The sequence below is a fragment of the Ranitomeya imitator genome, chromosome 4 (genome assembly GCF_032444005.1).
Source record: "Ranitomeya imitator isolate aRanImi1 chromosome 4, aRanImi1.pri, whole genome shotgun sequence".
NCBI classification, from domain to species: domain Eukaryota; kingdom Metazoa; phylum Chordata; class Amphibia; order Anura; family Dendrobatidae; genus Ranitomeya; species Ranitomeya imitator.
In genome coordinates, this window is record NC_091285.1 from 249,653,761 (window position 1) to 249,668,633 (window position 14,873).

Genomic DNA, 14,873 nt, shown 5'->3' on the forward strand with positions numbered 1-14,873 from the left:
AAAAGCGGTCACACACAACCCAGATGACGGACATTTTTTGAGAGACAGGGAGATCCGAAATAAAGTCCATGGAAATGTGCGTCCAAGGCCTCTTCGGGATAGGCAAAGGTGACAACAATCCACTGGCCCGAGAACAGCAAGGCTTAGCCCGAGCGCAAACTTCACAAGACTGCACAAAAGAACGCACATCCCTCGACAAGGAAGGCCACCAAAAAGACCTGGCCACCAAGTCTCTAGTACCAAATATTCCAGGATGACCTGCCAACACAGAAGAATGGACCTCGGAGATGACTCTACTGGTCCAATTATCCGGAACAAACAGTCTTTCAGGCGGACAACGATCAGGTTTATCCGCCTGAAACTCCTGCAAAGCACGTCACAAGTCTGGGGAGACAGCCGACAAAATCACCCCATCCCTAAGGATACCAGTGGGCTCAGAATTTCCAGGGGAGTCAGGCACAAAACTCCTAGAAAGAGCATCCGCCTTCACATTCTTTGAACCTGGCAGGTATGAAACCACAAAATTGAAACGGGAGAAAAACAGTGACCAACGAGCCTGTCTAGGATTCAGACGCTTGGCAGACTCAAGGTAAATCAGATTTTTGTGATCAGTCAAGACCACCACACGATGTCTAGCACCCTCAAGCCAATGACGCCACTCCTCAAATGCCCACTTCATGGCCAAAAGCTCCCGATTACCAACATCATAAATCCGCTCAGTGGGCGAAAACTTTCTAGAAAAGAACGCACATGGCTTCATCACTGAGCAATCGGAGCTTCTCTGCGACAAAACCGCCCCCGCTCCAATCTCGGAAGCATCAACCTCAACCTGAAAAGGAAGCGAAACATCTGGCTGACGCTACACAGGAGCAGAAGAAAACCGGCGCTTAAGTTCCTGAAAGGCCTCCACAGCCGCAGGAGACCAATCAGCAACATCAGCACCCTTCTTAGTCAAATCCATCAAAGGCTTAACAACACTAGAAAAATTAGTTATGAAACGACGATAAAAATTAGCAAAGCCCAAGAACTTCTGTAGACTCTTAAGAGATGTAGGCTGCGTCCAGTCACAAATAGCCTGAACCTTGACGGGATCCATCTCAATAGTTGAAGGGGAAAAAATATACCCCAAAAAAGAAATCTTCTGGACTCCAAAGAGACACTTTGAACCTATTACAAACAAAGAATTGGCCCGCAGGACCTGAAACACCTTCCTGACCTGCTGAACATGGGACTCCCAGTCATCAGAAAAAACCAAAACATCATCCAAATACACAATCATAAATTTATCCAGATATTCACGGAAAATATCATGCATAAAGGACTGGAAGACAGAAGGAGCATTAGAAAGTCCAAAAGGCATCACCAAATACTCAAAATGGCCCTCAGGCGTATTAAATGCGGTTTTCCACTCATCACCCTGCTTTATCCGCACAAGATTATACGCACCCCGAAGATCAATCTTAGTGAACCATTTAGCCCCCTTAATGCGAGCGAACAAATCAGTCAACAATGGCAAAGGATACTGATATTTGACTGTAATCTTATTCAAAAGACGGTAATCTATACAAGGCCTCAAGGAACCATCTTTTTTGGCCACGAAAAAAAAACCTGCTCCCAAAGGGGACGAAAATGGACAGATATGTCCCTTTTCCAAGGACCCCTTAACATAATCCCGCATAGCAGTATGCTCTGGCACTGACAGATTGAACAAACGTCCTTTAGGAAATTTACTGCCAGGAATCAAATCTATAGCACAATCGCAATCCCTGTGAGGAGGAAGCGAATTGAGCTTAGGCTCCTCAAAAACATCCCGATAATCAGACAAAAATACAGGAACTTCAGAAGGAGTAGATGAAGCGATAGAAATCTTAGGTGCATCATCATGAACCCCCTGACATCCCCAGCTTAACACAGACATCGTTTTCCAGTCCAAGACTGGGTTATGAGTTTGTAACCATGGCAGACCAAGCACTAAGACATCATGTAAATTATACCGTACCAGGAAGCGAATCACCTCCTGATGAACGGGAGTCATAAGCATGGTCACTTGTGTCCAGTACTGAGGTTTGTTCATAGCCAAAGGTGTAGAGTCAATTCCTTTCAAAGGAATAGGGACTTCCAGAGGCTCCAGACTAAACCCACAGCGGTTGGCAAATGACCAATCCATAAGACTCAGGGCAGCGCCTGAATCCACATAGGCATCGACGGAAATGGCTGATAATGAACAAATCAGAGTCACAGACAGAATGAACTTAGACTGTAAAGTACTAATGGCAACAGACTTATCAACCTTTTTTGTGCGTTTAGAGCATGCTGATATAACATGAGCTGAATCATCACAATAAAAACACAACCCATTTTTCCGCCTATAGTTTTGCCGTTCACTTCTGGACTGAATTCTATCACATTGCATTGTCTCAGGTGCCTGTTCAGAAGACACCGCCAAATGGTGCACAGGTTTGCGCTCCCGTAAACGCCGATCAATCTGAATAGCTATAGTCATAGACTCATTCAGACCTGTAGGCGCAGGGAACCCCACCATAACATCTTTAATGGCCTCAGAAAGGCCATCTCTGAATCTTGCAGCCAGGGCGCACTCATTCCACTGAGTAAGCACCGACCATTTCCGAAATTTCTGACAATATATTTCTGCTTCATCTTGCCCCTGAGAGAGAGCCAATAAAGCTTTTTCAGCCTGAATCTCTAGGTTAGGTTCCTCATAGAGCAAACCCAATGCCAGAAAAAACGCATCCACATTGAGCAACGCAGGATCTCCTGGTGCCAATGCAAATGCCCAATTCTGAGGGTCACCCCGCAGGAAAGATATAACAATTTTGACTTGCTGAGCAGGGTCTCCAGAGGAGCGAGATTTTAAAGAAAGAAACAACTTGCAATTGTTCCTAAAATTCAGAAAACTAGATCTATCTCCAGAAAAAAACTCTGGGAAAGGAATTCTAGGTTCAGACATAGGAGCATGTACAACAAAATCTTGTATATTTTGAACCTTAGCAGCAAGATTATTCAGGCTGGAAGCCAAACTCTGGACGTCCATGATAAACAGCTGAGGTCAGAGCCATTCAGGGATTAAGAGGAGGTAAGACGCAGCCAGGCTGCAATTAAGGCTAGGCAGCAAACTCTGAGGGAAAAAAAAAAAAAAAAAAAAACTTCCTCAGACTACTTTTCCTCCTACTTCAGCCAATACGATTACCACTTTTAGGCCGGCTATACTGTCATGATCCCAATGGCAGGGGATCACAAAAGGACAAGCACAAAAAACAAAACAAGCTCTAGGGTGATGGAAACTGAGCTGACCGCGATCCTGAACCTAACACACAACTAGCTGTAGCCGGGGAACATGCCTACGATGATTCCTAGACGTCTCGCGCCAGCCGAAGGACTAACTTCCCCTATTAGAAGAAACACAGACCTCTCTTGCCTCCAGAGAAACACCCCACAGAAATAGCAGCCCCCCACATGTAATGACGGTGAATTGAGAGGAAAGCACATACGTAGTTATGAAAACAGATTCAGCAAAATGAGGCCCGCTAAAGCTAGATAGCAGAGGATACAAAAGTGAACTGCGCGGTCAGCGAAAAACCCTACAAAAAACCCATCCTGAAATTACTTGAACTCATGTGCCAACTCATGGAACATGAGGAGTAATATCAGCCCACTAGAGCAACCAGCAAAAAGGAATCACATATCTGCAAGCTGGACTAAGACAAAAATTAAGCAAAACGTGGAACAGGAAAATCAAAAACTTAGCTTGTCCTGAAGATTACAGAAGCGGGAAGCAGAGGTAACAAGACACACTTACAGGGCAGCACGGTGGCGCAGTGGTTAGCACTGCAGCCTTGCACCGCTGGGGTCCTGGGTTCTAATCCCACCCAGGACAACATCTGCAAAGAGTTTGTATGTTCTCTCCGTGTTTGTGTGGGTTTCCTCCAATTACTCCGGTTTCCTCCCACATTCCAAAGACATACTGATAGGGAATCTAGATTGTGCAAACTGTAAAGGGCTGGGGAATATATTAGCGCTATATAAAAAAAAAGAAAGAAAGAAAAAAATAAAGATCCCCTGCTTTGGCTCCTGTATAGGTCACTGAATAGAAAGCATCTCCATAGAAACAGTTCATTATACAGTTATTGTGTCAGCATTGACACAGTGATGGTGGCGCTTAATTACATCATTATTGGTGATGTCTTATGGACATCTAAGGGGGGGGACTATTGAAATGGGGAAAATATTGTTTTTATGGATTTAGTCCCTAAGATGACCAATGAAAAAAGTAGCAAAGTAGCAGAATATAGCTAATCAGCAACATACGTATTTAGATAAAGCAGCTAAAATTAAGAAACTTGTTAAGTCCCTCTGGTGAAATTGTATGTACGCCCTTAGGTGCCAGAATATTTTGTACTGTCCTCAGGCCTATGGGGTATTGATGAATAGAGTGCATCGACAGCAATGTTTGCCAACCATGTCTCGTCATGCACAATACTACCCTCAAGTTTCTGTAGAAGGTCAATTGTATCCCTGATGGATGAAGGAAGGGACAAAGTAAAGGGTTTCAACACTTTGTCTAAACATAGCCCCACATTTTGACCCAAGCTATCAATGCTGGAGATATCCTTTTTAAAATGTGGTGCCCAAAACTGGATCCCAGATTCTAGATGTGGCCTCACCAGTGATTTATACATGTGTAATAATACATTGGGAACGCTGTATTTTATCTCTGTTTCTATACATCTTAAAATCTTGTTTGCTTTTGCAGCTGCTGCTTGACATTGAGTAGTACTACTCAGCTTACTTGTAACGAGAATACTTAAGTCCTTCTCTTGTTCTGTAGTCCCGAGTATACCCCCATTTAAAGGGAACCTGTCACCTGAATTTGGCGGGACAGGTTTGTGGTCATATGGGCGGGGTTTTCGGGTGTTTCATTCACCTTGCCTTGCACAGGCGTGTACTACGGAGGACACAGCATGAACTTCAACCCAATATTGCGGCCAGCATGCAGCCAGCGGGTAAGGAAAGGGTGAATCAAACACCCGAAAACCCCGCCCATATGACCACAAACCTGTCCAGCCAAATTCAGGTGACAGGTTCCCTTTAATGTATATGCAGCAATTGGATTACTCCATTCTAAAGGTACCGTCACACTCAGCAACTTTGCAACGAGAACGACAATGATCCGTGACGTTGCAGCGTCCTGGATAACTATCTCGTTGTGTTTGACACGCAGCAGCGATGTGGATTCCGCTGTGCCATCGCTGGTCAGAGCTAGAAGTCCAGAACTTTATTTCGTCGTCAGGTCAGCGTGTATCGTCATGTTTGACATCAAAAGCAACGATGTCAGCAACATTATACATGGAGATAAGTGAGTCGCCGTTATGTCACAGGATCGCTCCTGCATCGTTCTGGAGTTGCTGTGCTTGACGTCTCTACAGCGACCTAAACAGCGACGCTCCAGCGATCGGCTCGTTGTCTATATCGCTGCAGGGTCACTGAGTGTGACGGTACCTTAAGTGCATTACTTTACATTTACAGTGGAGAAAAAAAGTATTTAGTCAGCCACCAATTGTGTAAGGTTTTAAAAAGAAGAGAGAGGCCTGTAATTGACATCATAGGTAGACCACAACTATGAGAGTCGAAATTGAGAAGACAAATCCAGAAAATCAGTTTGCCTGATTTGGCAAGATTTATTTTTCAAATTATGGTGGAAAATAAGTACTTGGTCATTAACAAAAGTTCATCTCAATATTTTGTTATGTATCCTTTGTTGGCAATGACAGAGGTCAAACATTTTCTGTAAGTTTTCACAATGTTGGCACACACTGTTGGTGGTATGTTGGCCCATTCCTTTTTCTTTCTTTATTCCTCCATGCAGATCTCCTCTAGAGCAGTGATGTTTTGAGCCTGTTGCTGGGCAATATGGACTTTCAACTCCCTTCAAAGGATTTCTATGGGGATGAGATCTGGAGACTGGCTAGGCCACTCCAGGACCTTCATATGCTTATTACGAAGCCACTCCTTTGTTGCCCTGATGGTGTGCTTGGGATCATTATCATGCTGAAAGACCCATCCACATTTCATCTACAATGCCCTTGCTGATGGAAGGAGGTTTGCACTCAAAATCTCAGGATACATGGCCTTATTCATTCTTTCATGTACATGGATCAGTCGTCCTGCTCCTTTTGCAGAGAAACAGCCCCAAAGCTGTTGTGAATTCTGTGGTCAAGCTCCCTCCTGTGGTCATGAGTGGTACTTCGGCTGGTTCCGTCCATGAGCTTCCTCTGGTGGATGTTAGTGGGGCTGCGGCTTCTGAGTTTCCTTCCTCAGGTGACGAGGTTAAGTCGTTAGGTGCTGCTCTATTTAACTCCACCTAGTTCTTTGTTCCTTGCCTCCAGTCAATGTTCCAGTATTGGTCTTGCTCTCTCCTGGATCGTTCTTGTGGCCTGTCTGCCCTGCATAAGCTAAGTTCTGCTTGTGTTACTTTTGTTTGCTATTTTTTCTGTCCAGCTTGCTATATTGGTTTTTCTTGCTTGCTGGAAGCTCTGGGACGCAGAGGGAGCACCTCCGTGCCGTTAGTCAGTACGGAGGGTCTTTTTGCGCCCTCTGCGTGGTTGTTTGTAGGTTTTTGTGCTGACTGCAAAGCTATCTTTCCTATCCTCGGTCTATTCAGTAAGTCGGGCCTCACTTTGCTAAAACCTATTTCATCTCTTTATTTGTATTTTCATCTTTACTCACAGTCATTATATGTGGGGGGCTGCCTTTTCCTTTGGGGAATTTCTCTGAGGCAAGGTAGGCTTATTTTTCTATCTTCAGGGCTAGCTAGTTTCTCAGGCTGTGCCCGAGGCGCCAAGGTCTGGTCAGGAGCGCTCCACGGCTACCTCTAGTGTGGTTTGATAGGATTAGGGATTGCGGTCAGCAGAGTTCCCACGTCTCAGAGCTCGTCCTATGTTATTAGTAACTATCAGGTCACTTTGTGTGCTCTTAACCACCAGGTCCATTGTGTTTCTGAATCACCAGTTCATAACAGTACTGGAGGCCCAAAATACTAATGCTTCTCAATAGAGGGAAAAGAGAAGTTCTGAGACCATTTTTTTTTCTCTGCACTGTGTTTTGTCTTTCTTTTCCCCTAGACATTTGGGTGGTTCAGGACACAGGTGTAGTGATGGACATTAATGGTCTGTCTTCTTGTGTGGATAATCTCACTGCAAGAGTACAAAATATTCAAGACTTTGTGGTTCAGAATTCTATGTTAGAATCAAGAATTCCTATTCCTGATTTGTTTTCTGGAGATAGAGCTAAGTTTCTGAGTTTTAAAAATAATTGTAAACTGTTTCTGGCTTTGAAACCCCGCTCCTCTGGTGACTCAGTTCAACAAGTAAAGATCATTATTTCTTTATTACGTGGCAACCCTCAGAGAAAAATTTGCTGGCTCTGTGTCAGGGTCAGTATGAGGTAGAGATATATTGTCAGAAGTTTAGGAAGTGGTCTGTGCTCACTCAATGGAATGAATGTGCGCTGGCAGCAATTTTCAGAAAGGGTCTCTCTGAAGCCCTTAAGGATGTCATGGTGGGATTTCCTATGCCTGCTGGTCTGAATGAGTCTATGTCTTTGGCCATTCAGATCGATCGACGCTTACGTGAGCGTAAAACTGTGCACCATTTGGCGGTATTATCTGAGCATAAACCTGAGCCTATGCAATGTGATAGGACTTTGACCAGAGCTGAACGGCAAGAATACAGACGTCGGAATGGGCTGTGTTTTTACTGTGGTGATTCCACTCATGTTATCTCCGATTGTCCTAAGCGCACTAAGCGGTTCGCTAGGTCTGCCACCATTGGTACGGTACAGTCAAAATTTCTTTTGTCCGTTACTTTGATCTGCTCTTTGTCATCCTATTCTGTCATGGCATTTGTGGATTCAGGAGCTGCCCTGAATTTGATGGACTTGGAGTTTGCTAGGCGCTGTGGGTTTTTCTTGGAGCCCTTGCAGTATCCTATTCCATTGAGAGGAATTGATGCTACGCCTTTGGCCAAGAAAAAGCCTCAGTACTGGACCCAATTGACCATGTGCATGGCTCCTGCGCATCAGAAGGATATTCGCTTTTTGGTGTTGCATAATCTGCATGATGTGGTCGTGTTGGGGTTGCCATGGCTACAAGTCCATAACCCAGTATTGGATTGGAAATCGATGTCTGTGTTCAGCTGGGGTTGTCAGGGGGTACATGGTGATGTTCCATTTCTGTCTATTTCATCATCCACCCCTTCTGAGGTCCCAGAGTTCTTGTCGGATTACCGGGATGTATTTGATGAGCCCAAGTCCAGTGCCCTACCTCCGCATAGGGATTGCGATTGTGCTATCGATTTGATTCCTGGTAGTAAGTTTCCTAAAGGTCGACTGTTTAATTTGTCTGTGCCTGAGCACGCCGCTATGCGGAGTTACGTAAAGGAATCCTTGGAGAAGGGTCATATTCGCCCGTCGTCGTCGCCATTGGGAGCAGGGTTCTTTTTTGTGGCCAAGAAGGATGGTTCGCTGAGACCTTGTATTGATTACCGCCTGCTAAATAAAATCACAGTCAAATTTCAGTACCCCTTGCTGCTGCTGTCTGATTTGTTTGCTCGGATTAAGGGGGCTAGTTGGTTCACCAAGATAGATCTTCGTGGTGCGTATAATCTTGTGCGTAATAAAAAGGGCGATGAATGGAAAACAGCATTTAATACGCCCGAGGGCCATTTTGAGTACCTGGTTATGCCATTCGGGCTTTCTAATGCTCCATCAGTGTTTCAGTCCTTTATGCATGACATCTTCCGAGAGTACCTGGATGAATTCCTGATTGTATACTTGGATGATATTTTGGTCTTCTTGGATGATTGGGAGTCTCACGTGAAGCAGGTTAGAATGGTGTTCCAGTTCCTGCGTGCGAATTCTTTGTTTGTGAAGGGGTCAAAGTGTCTCTTTGGTGTTCAGAAGGTTTCATTTTTGGGTTTCATTTTTTCCCCTTCTACTATCGAGATGGACCCTGTTAAAGTTCAGGCCATTTATGATTGGACTCAGCCGACATCTCTGAAGAGTCTGCAAAAGTTTCTGGGCTTTGCTAATTTTTATCGTCACTTCATCAATAATTTTTCTAGTATTGCTAAACCATTGACTGATTTAACCAAGAAGGGTGCTGATGTGGTCAATTGGTCTTCTGCTGCTGTGGAAGCTTTTCAGGAGTTGAAGCGTCGCTTTTCTTCTGCCCCTGTGTTGTGCCAACCAGATGTTTCGCTCCCGTTCCAGGTCGAGGTTGATGCTTCTGAGATTGGAGCAGGGGCTGTTTTGTCACAAAGAAGTTCTGATGGCTCGGTGATGAAACCATGTGCCTTCTTTTCCAGGAAGTTTTCGCCTGCTGAGCGCAATTATGATGTTGGCAATCGAGAGTTGCTGGCCATGAAGTGGGCATTCGAGGAGTGGCGTCATTGGCTTGAAGGAGCTAAGCATCGCGTGGTGGTCTTGACTGATCACAAGAACTTGACTTATCTCGAGTCTGCCAAACGGTTGAATCCAAGACAGGCTCGTTGGTCGCTGTTTTTCTCCCGTTTTGACTTTGTGGTTTCGTACCTTCCGGGCTCTAAAAATGTGAAGGCGGATGCCCTGTCTAGGAGTTTTGTGCCCGACTCTCCGGGTTTGCCTGAGCCGGCGGGTATTGTCAAAGAGGGGGTAATTTTGTCTGCCATCTCCCCTGATTTGCGGCGGGTGCTGCAAAAATTTCAGGCTAATAGACCTGACCATTGCCCAGCGGAGAAACTGTTTGTCCCTGATAAATGGACGAGTAGAGTTATCTCTGAGGTTCATTGTTCGGTGTTGGCTGGGCATCCTGGAATCTTTGGTACCAGAGATTTGGTGGCTAGATCCTTTTGGTGGCCGTCTCTGTCGCGGGATGTGCATTCGTTTGTGCAGTCCTGTGGGATTTGTGCTCGGGCTAAGCCCTGCTGTTCTCGTGCCAGTGGGTTGCTTTTGCCCTTGCCAGTCCCAAAGAGGCCCTGGACACATATCTCTATGGATTTTATTTCGGATCTCCCCGTCTCTCAAAAGATGTCGGTCATTTGGGTGGTTTGTGATCGCTTCTCTAAGATGGTCCATTTGGTACCCTTGTCTAAATTGCCCTCCTCCTCTGATTTGGTGCCATTGTTTTTCCAGCATGTGGTTCGTTTACATGGCATTCCGGAGAACATCGTATCTGACAGAGGTTCCCAGTTTGTTTCGAGGTTTTGGCGAGCCTTTTGTGCTAGGATGGGCATTGATTTGTCTTTTTCCTCGGCTTTCCATCCTCAGACAAATGGCCAAACTGAACGAACCAATCAGACCTTGGAAACATATCTGAGATGTTTTGTTTCTGCTGATCAGGATGATTGGGTGTCCTTTTTGCCTTTGGCTGAGTTCGCCCTTAATAATCGGGCCAGCTCGGCTACTTTGGTTTCGCCGTTTTTCTGCAATTCTGGTTTCCATCCTCGTTTCTCTTCAGGGCAGGTTGAGTCTTCCGACTGTCCTGGTGTGGATACTGTGGTGGATAGGTTGCAGCAGATTTGGACTCATGTAGTGGACAATTTGACATTGTCCCAGGAGAAGGCTCAACGTTTCGCTAACCACAGGCGCTGTGTGGGTCCCCGACTTTGTGTTGGGGATTTGATTTGGTTGTCGTCTCGTTATATTCCTATGAAAGTTTCCTCTCCTAAGTTTAAGCCTCGTTTCATTGGTCCGTATAGGATTTCTGAGGTTCTTAATCCTGTGTCTTTTCGTTTGGCCCTTCCGGCTTCCTTTTCCATCCATAATGTATTCCATAGGTCATTGTTGCGGAGATACGTGGCACCTGTGGTTCCATCCGTTGATCCTCCTGCCCCGGTTTTGGTTGAGGGGGAGTTGGAGTATGTGGTGGAGAAGATTTTGGATTCTCGTATTTCGAGACGGAAACTCCAGTACCTGGTTAAGTGGAAGGGTTATGGTCAGGAAGATAATTGCTGGGTCTTTGCCTCTGATGTTCATGCTGCCGATCTGGTTCGTGCCTTTCATCTGGCTCATCCTGGTCGGCCTGGGGGCTCCGGTGAGGGTTCGGTGACCCCTCCTCAAGGGGGGGTACTGTTGTGAATTCTGTGGTCAAGCTCCCTCCTGTGGTCATGAGTGGTACTTCGGCTGGTTCCGTCCATGAGCTTCCTCTGGTGGATGTTAGTGGGGCTGCGGCTTCTGAGTTTCCTTCCTCAGGTGACGAGGTTAAGTCGTTAGGTGCTGCTCTATTTAACTCCACCTAGTTCTTTGTTCCTTGCCTCCAGTCAATGTTCCAGTATTGGTCTTGCTCTCTCCTGGATCGTTCTTGTGGCCTGTCTGCCCTGCATAAGCTAAGTTCTGCTTGTGTTACTTTTGTTTGCTATTTTTTCTGTCCAGCTTGCTATATTGGTTTTTCTTGCTTGCTGGAAGCTCTGGGACGCAGAGGGAGCACCTCCGTGCCGTTAGTCGGTACGGAGGGTCTTTTTGCGCCCTCTGCGTGGTTGTTTGTAGGTTTTTGTGCTGACTGCAAAGCTATCTTTCCTATCCTCGGTCTATTCAGTAAGTCGGGCCTCACTTTGCTAAAACCTATTTCATCTCTTTATTTGTATTTTCATCTTTACTCACAGTCATTATATGTGGGGGGCTGCCTTTTCCTTTGGGGAATTTCTCTGAGGCAAGGTAGGCTTATTTTTCTATCTTCAGGGCTAGCTAGTTTCTCAGGCTGTGCCCGAGGCGCCTAGGTCTGGTCAGGAGCGCTCCACGGCTACCTCTAGTGTGGTTTGATAGGATTAGGGATTGCGGTCAGCAGAGTTCCCACGTCTCAGAGCTCGTCCTATGTTATTAGTAACTATCAGGTCACTTTGTGTGCTCTTAACCACCAGGTCCATTGTGTTTCTGAATCACCAGTTCATAACACAAAGCATGATGTTGCTACCCTATGCTTCACAGTAGGTATGGTGTTCTTTGGATGCAATGCAGCATTCTGTCTCCTCCAAACACGACAAGTTTTGTTTCTACCAAACAGTTGTACTTTGGTTTCATCAGACCATATGATATTCTCCCATTACTCTTCTGGATAATCCAAATACTCTATAGCAACCTTCAGATGGGCCCTGGATATGTACTGGCTTCAGCGGGGTGAAACGTCTTGCACTGCAGGATCTGAGTCCCTGGTGGCATAGTGTGTTACTGATGGTAGCCTTTGTTACAGTGGTTCCAGCTCTATGCAGGTCATTCATTAGGTCCCCACGGGGTGAGATCTTGCGTGGATGAAGGAAGATTATTAGTGGCCTTGCATGTCTTCCAATCTCTTATTATTGCTCCCACAGCTGATTTTATTATAACAAGCTGCTTGCCCATTGCAGATTCAGTCTTCCCAGCCTGGTGCAGGACTTTAATTTTGTTTCTGTCGTCCTTCGACAGCTCTTTGGTCTTCACCATAGTGGAGTTTGGAGTGTGACTGTTTGAGGTTGTGGACAGGTGTCTTTCATACTGATTACAAGTTCAAACAGGTGCCGTTACTACAGGTAATGAGCGGAGGACAGTGGAGCCTCTTAAGGAAGAAGTAACAGGTCTGTGAGAGCCAGAAATCTTCCATGTTTTTAGGTGACCAAATACTTATTTTCCACCATAATATGCAAAATAAATCTTGCCAAATCAGACAAGGTGATTTTCTGGATTTGGTTTCTCATTTTTGACTCTCATAGTTGTGGTCTACCTATGATGTCAATTACAGGCCTCTCTCGTCATTTTAAGTGGGAGAACTTGCACAATTTGTGGCTGACTAAATACTTTTTCCCCCACTGTATCTACATTAAATCTCATTTGCCAAGTGTTTGCCCATTCAGTCATCTTATTTAGATAGTTTTGCAATATTTTAATGTCAAGGTTGGTCCTAGCATATCTCTGCTGTCCCTACTGCTGACTATATCTCATTTAAAGAACGTACTATTTATGACAACTCTTTATTTCCTGTCATTTAGCCAATACCTTACTCATCTGCATATAGTTTCCCCCAGTCCTTTCTTCTGCAGCTTAAGTATAAGGCTATTATTTGGAACTGTATCAAATGCCTTTGCAAAGTCCAGATAAATCACATCAGCCACATTACCTACATCCAGATTTGCACTCACCTCCTCATAGAAACCCAACATGTTAGTTAGACACGACTTATTCTTCATGAATCCTTGTTGGTTGTCCATTATATTATTATCTACAATATATAAATGCAGGATGTTAGGAGTTGAGTTTCCTCTGCTGCACAGGGGGAATCTCGATCCGTCTCCGCTGCGGTCTCCCATTCTCCTCCAGCCGCAGTGGAGTCTGCTCAGCAGGGACGTCGCTCCCAGTGTCTTGCTCGCTCTCACTCTGTACAGAGAGTTACTGCTGCTTCTTCAGCTCCAGCCATTAAAGTCAGTGCTGGTCAGCGGCGAGCGTACTTCCCTGGGACTAAGTCCTTGTTTGCGCACACTGAGCATGCCCAGAGCAAGATCTCCCGTTGGAGATCGAGGGTCATGTGCTCTGGCTCTGCAGCGCATTCCATTGGTCCTCTTGGCAGGCCCTGGAAGGGCAAAGTTTCTGTGGCCACTTCCTGTCCTGCAATTATATAAACTACGCATGACCGCACGGCCATGCGCTAGTGTACAATTGAATACGTGTGTTTGTTGTGAGTGCAAGTCGTTCATTAAATACCCCTACCCTATTGTATCACTGTTCGCGTATAGAGTATGGCTGCTATCTAGCGCCCGACAAATCACTCAACGTGTCACACACGTATCAGCGTCTATTGCTGTGACCGCCAGTGCGGCGCCACGCGCCAGTAGTGCGCTTCCTGACCCACGTCTGGGTGCTTAGTGGTGCCTGCCAGCACGGCACAGTTCGCACTTCGGTGCTCTAATTATAAGAGTTGCCTAACACACCCTGTTGCGGTGTTGTGTCAGCAAGTGGTCTAATCGGACTTCAATCCTAGTTGGGGTTAAGTTCGCTGACTGCTTGCTCGCCTTCTATGTGCGGTACCGCGATCCTGTGACGCAACAGGATCGCTTCCTTCACGTTGGGTGAAGTTTAACCCACGTGAGTATACTTATGAGTACCGCCATATAGTCCGTCATTACTCAGCAGCAGGTTCCATCTCTGCACGGTGGACCCCGGGCTACGAACGCACCGTACACTATCAGTCTTATTATTTGGTGCGTTCCGCTAGCCCTAACACAGGACATCTCTTATAATGCCCTAAAAAATTTTGCACACTACCTATGTCAGGCTTACCGGATGGTAGTTGCTTGGATCCACCTTCTTTCCTTTCTTATATATTGGTACTACGTGGGCCATCTTCCAATCCTGTGGCACCACCCCATTTACAAGAGAGTCTAAGAATATGAGATAGAGTGGTCTGTCAATTATTGAGCTCAATTTCTTCAGTATCCGTGGATGAATGACATCTGGGTCGGGGGATTTGTCTTTGTTTAAATTGCTCAGATGTAGATGCACTTTTTTTGTCTTAAACTAGTTATATCAGGTTGTGGATTTTGATTTTTGCCTTGTCGAATGATCCCTGCAACAGACAGTTCATTGGTGAGCACAAATGAAAAGTGCCTGTTTAATATCTCAGACTTTTTTTATCCTCTGTGATTGTCTTGTCATCTTTTAAGGGGCCGATACCATATTTTTTTTTTCATTTTGGCATTGATGTATTTATAAAAAATGTTGGGATTTTGTTTAATGTTATTGATGATTTGTTTCTCTGTTGATAACTTTACTACATTGATTACTTTTTCACATTTCTTATTTAGATCTTTTTACTCCTGAAATGCTATTTCAGTATTACATAGTTACATAGTTATTAA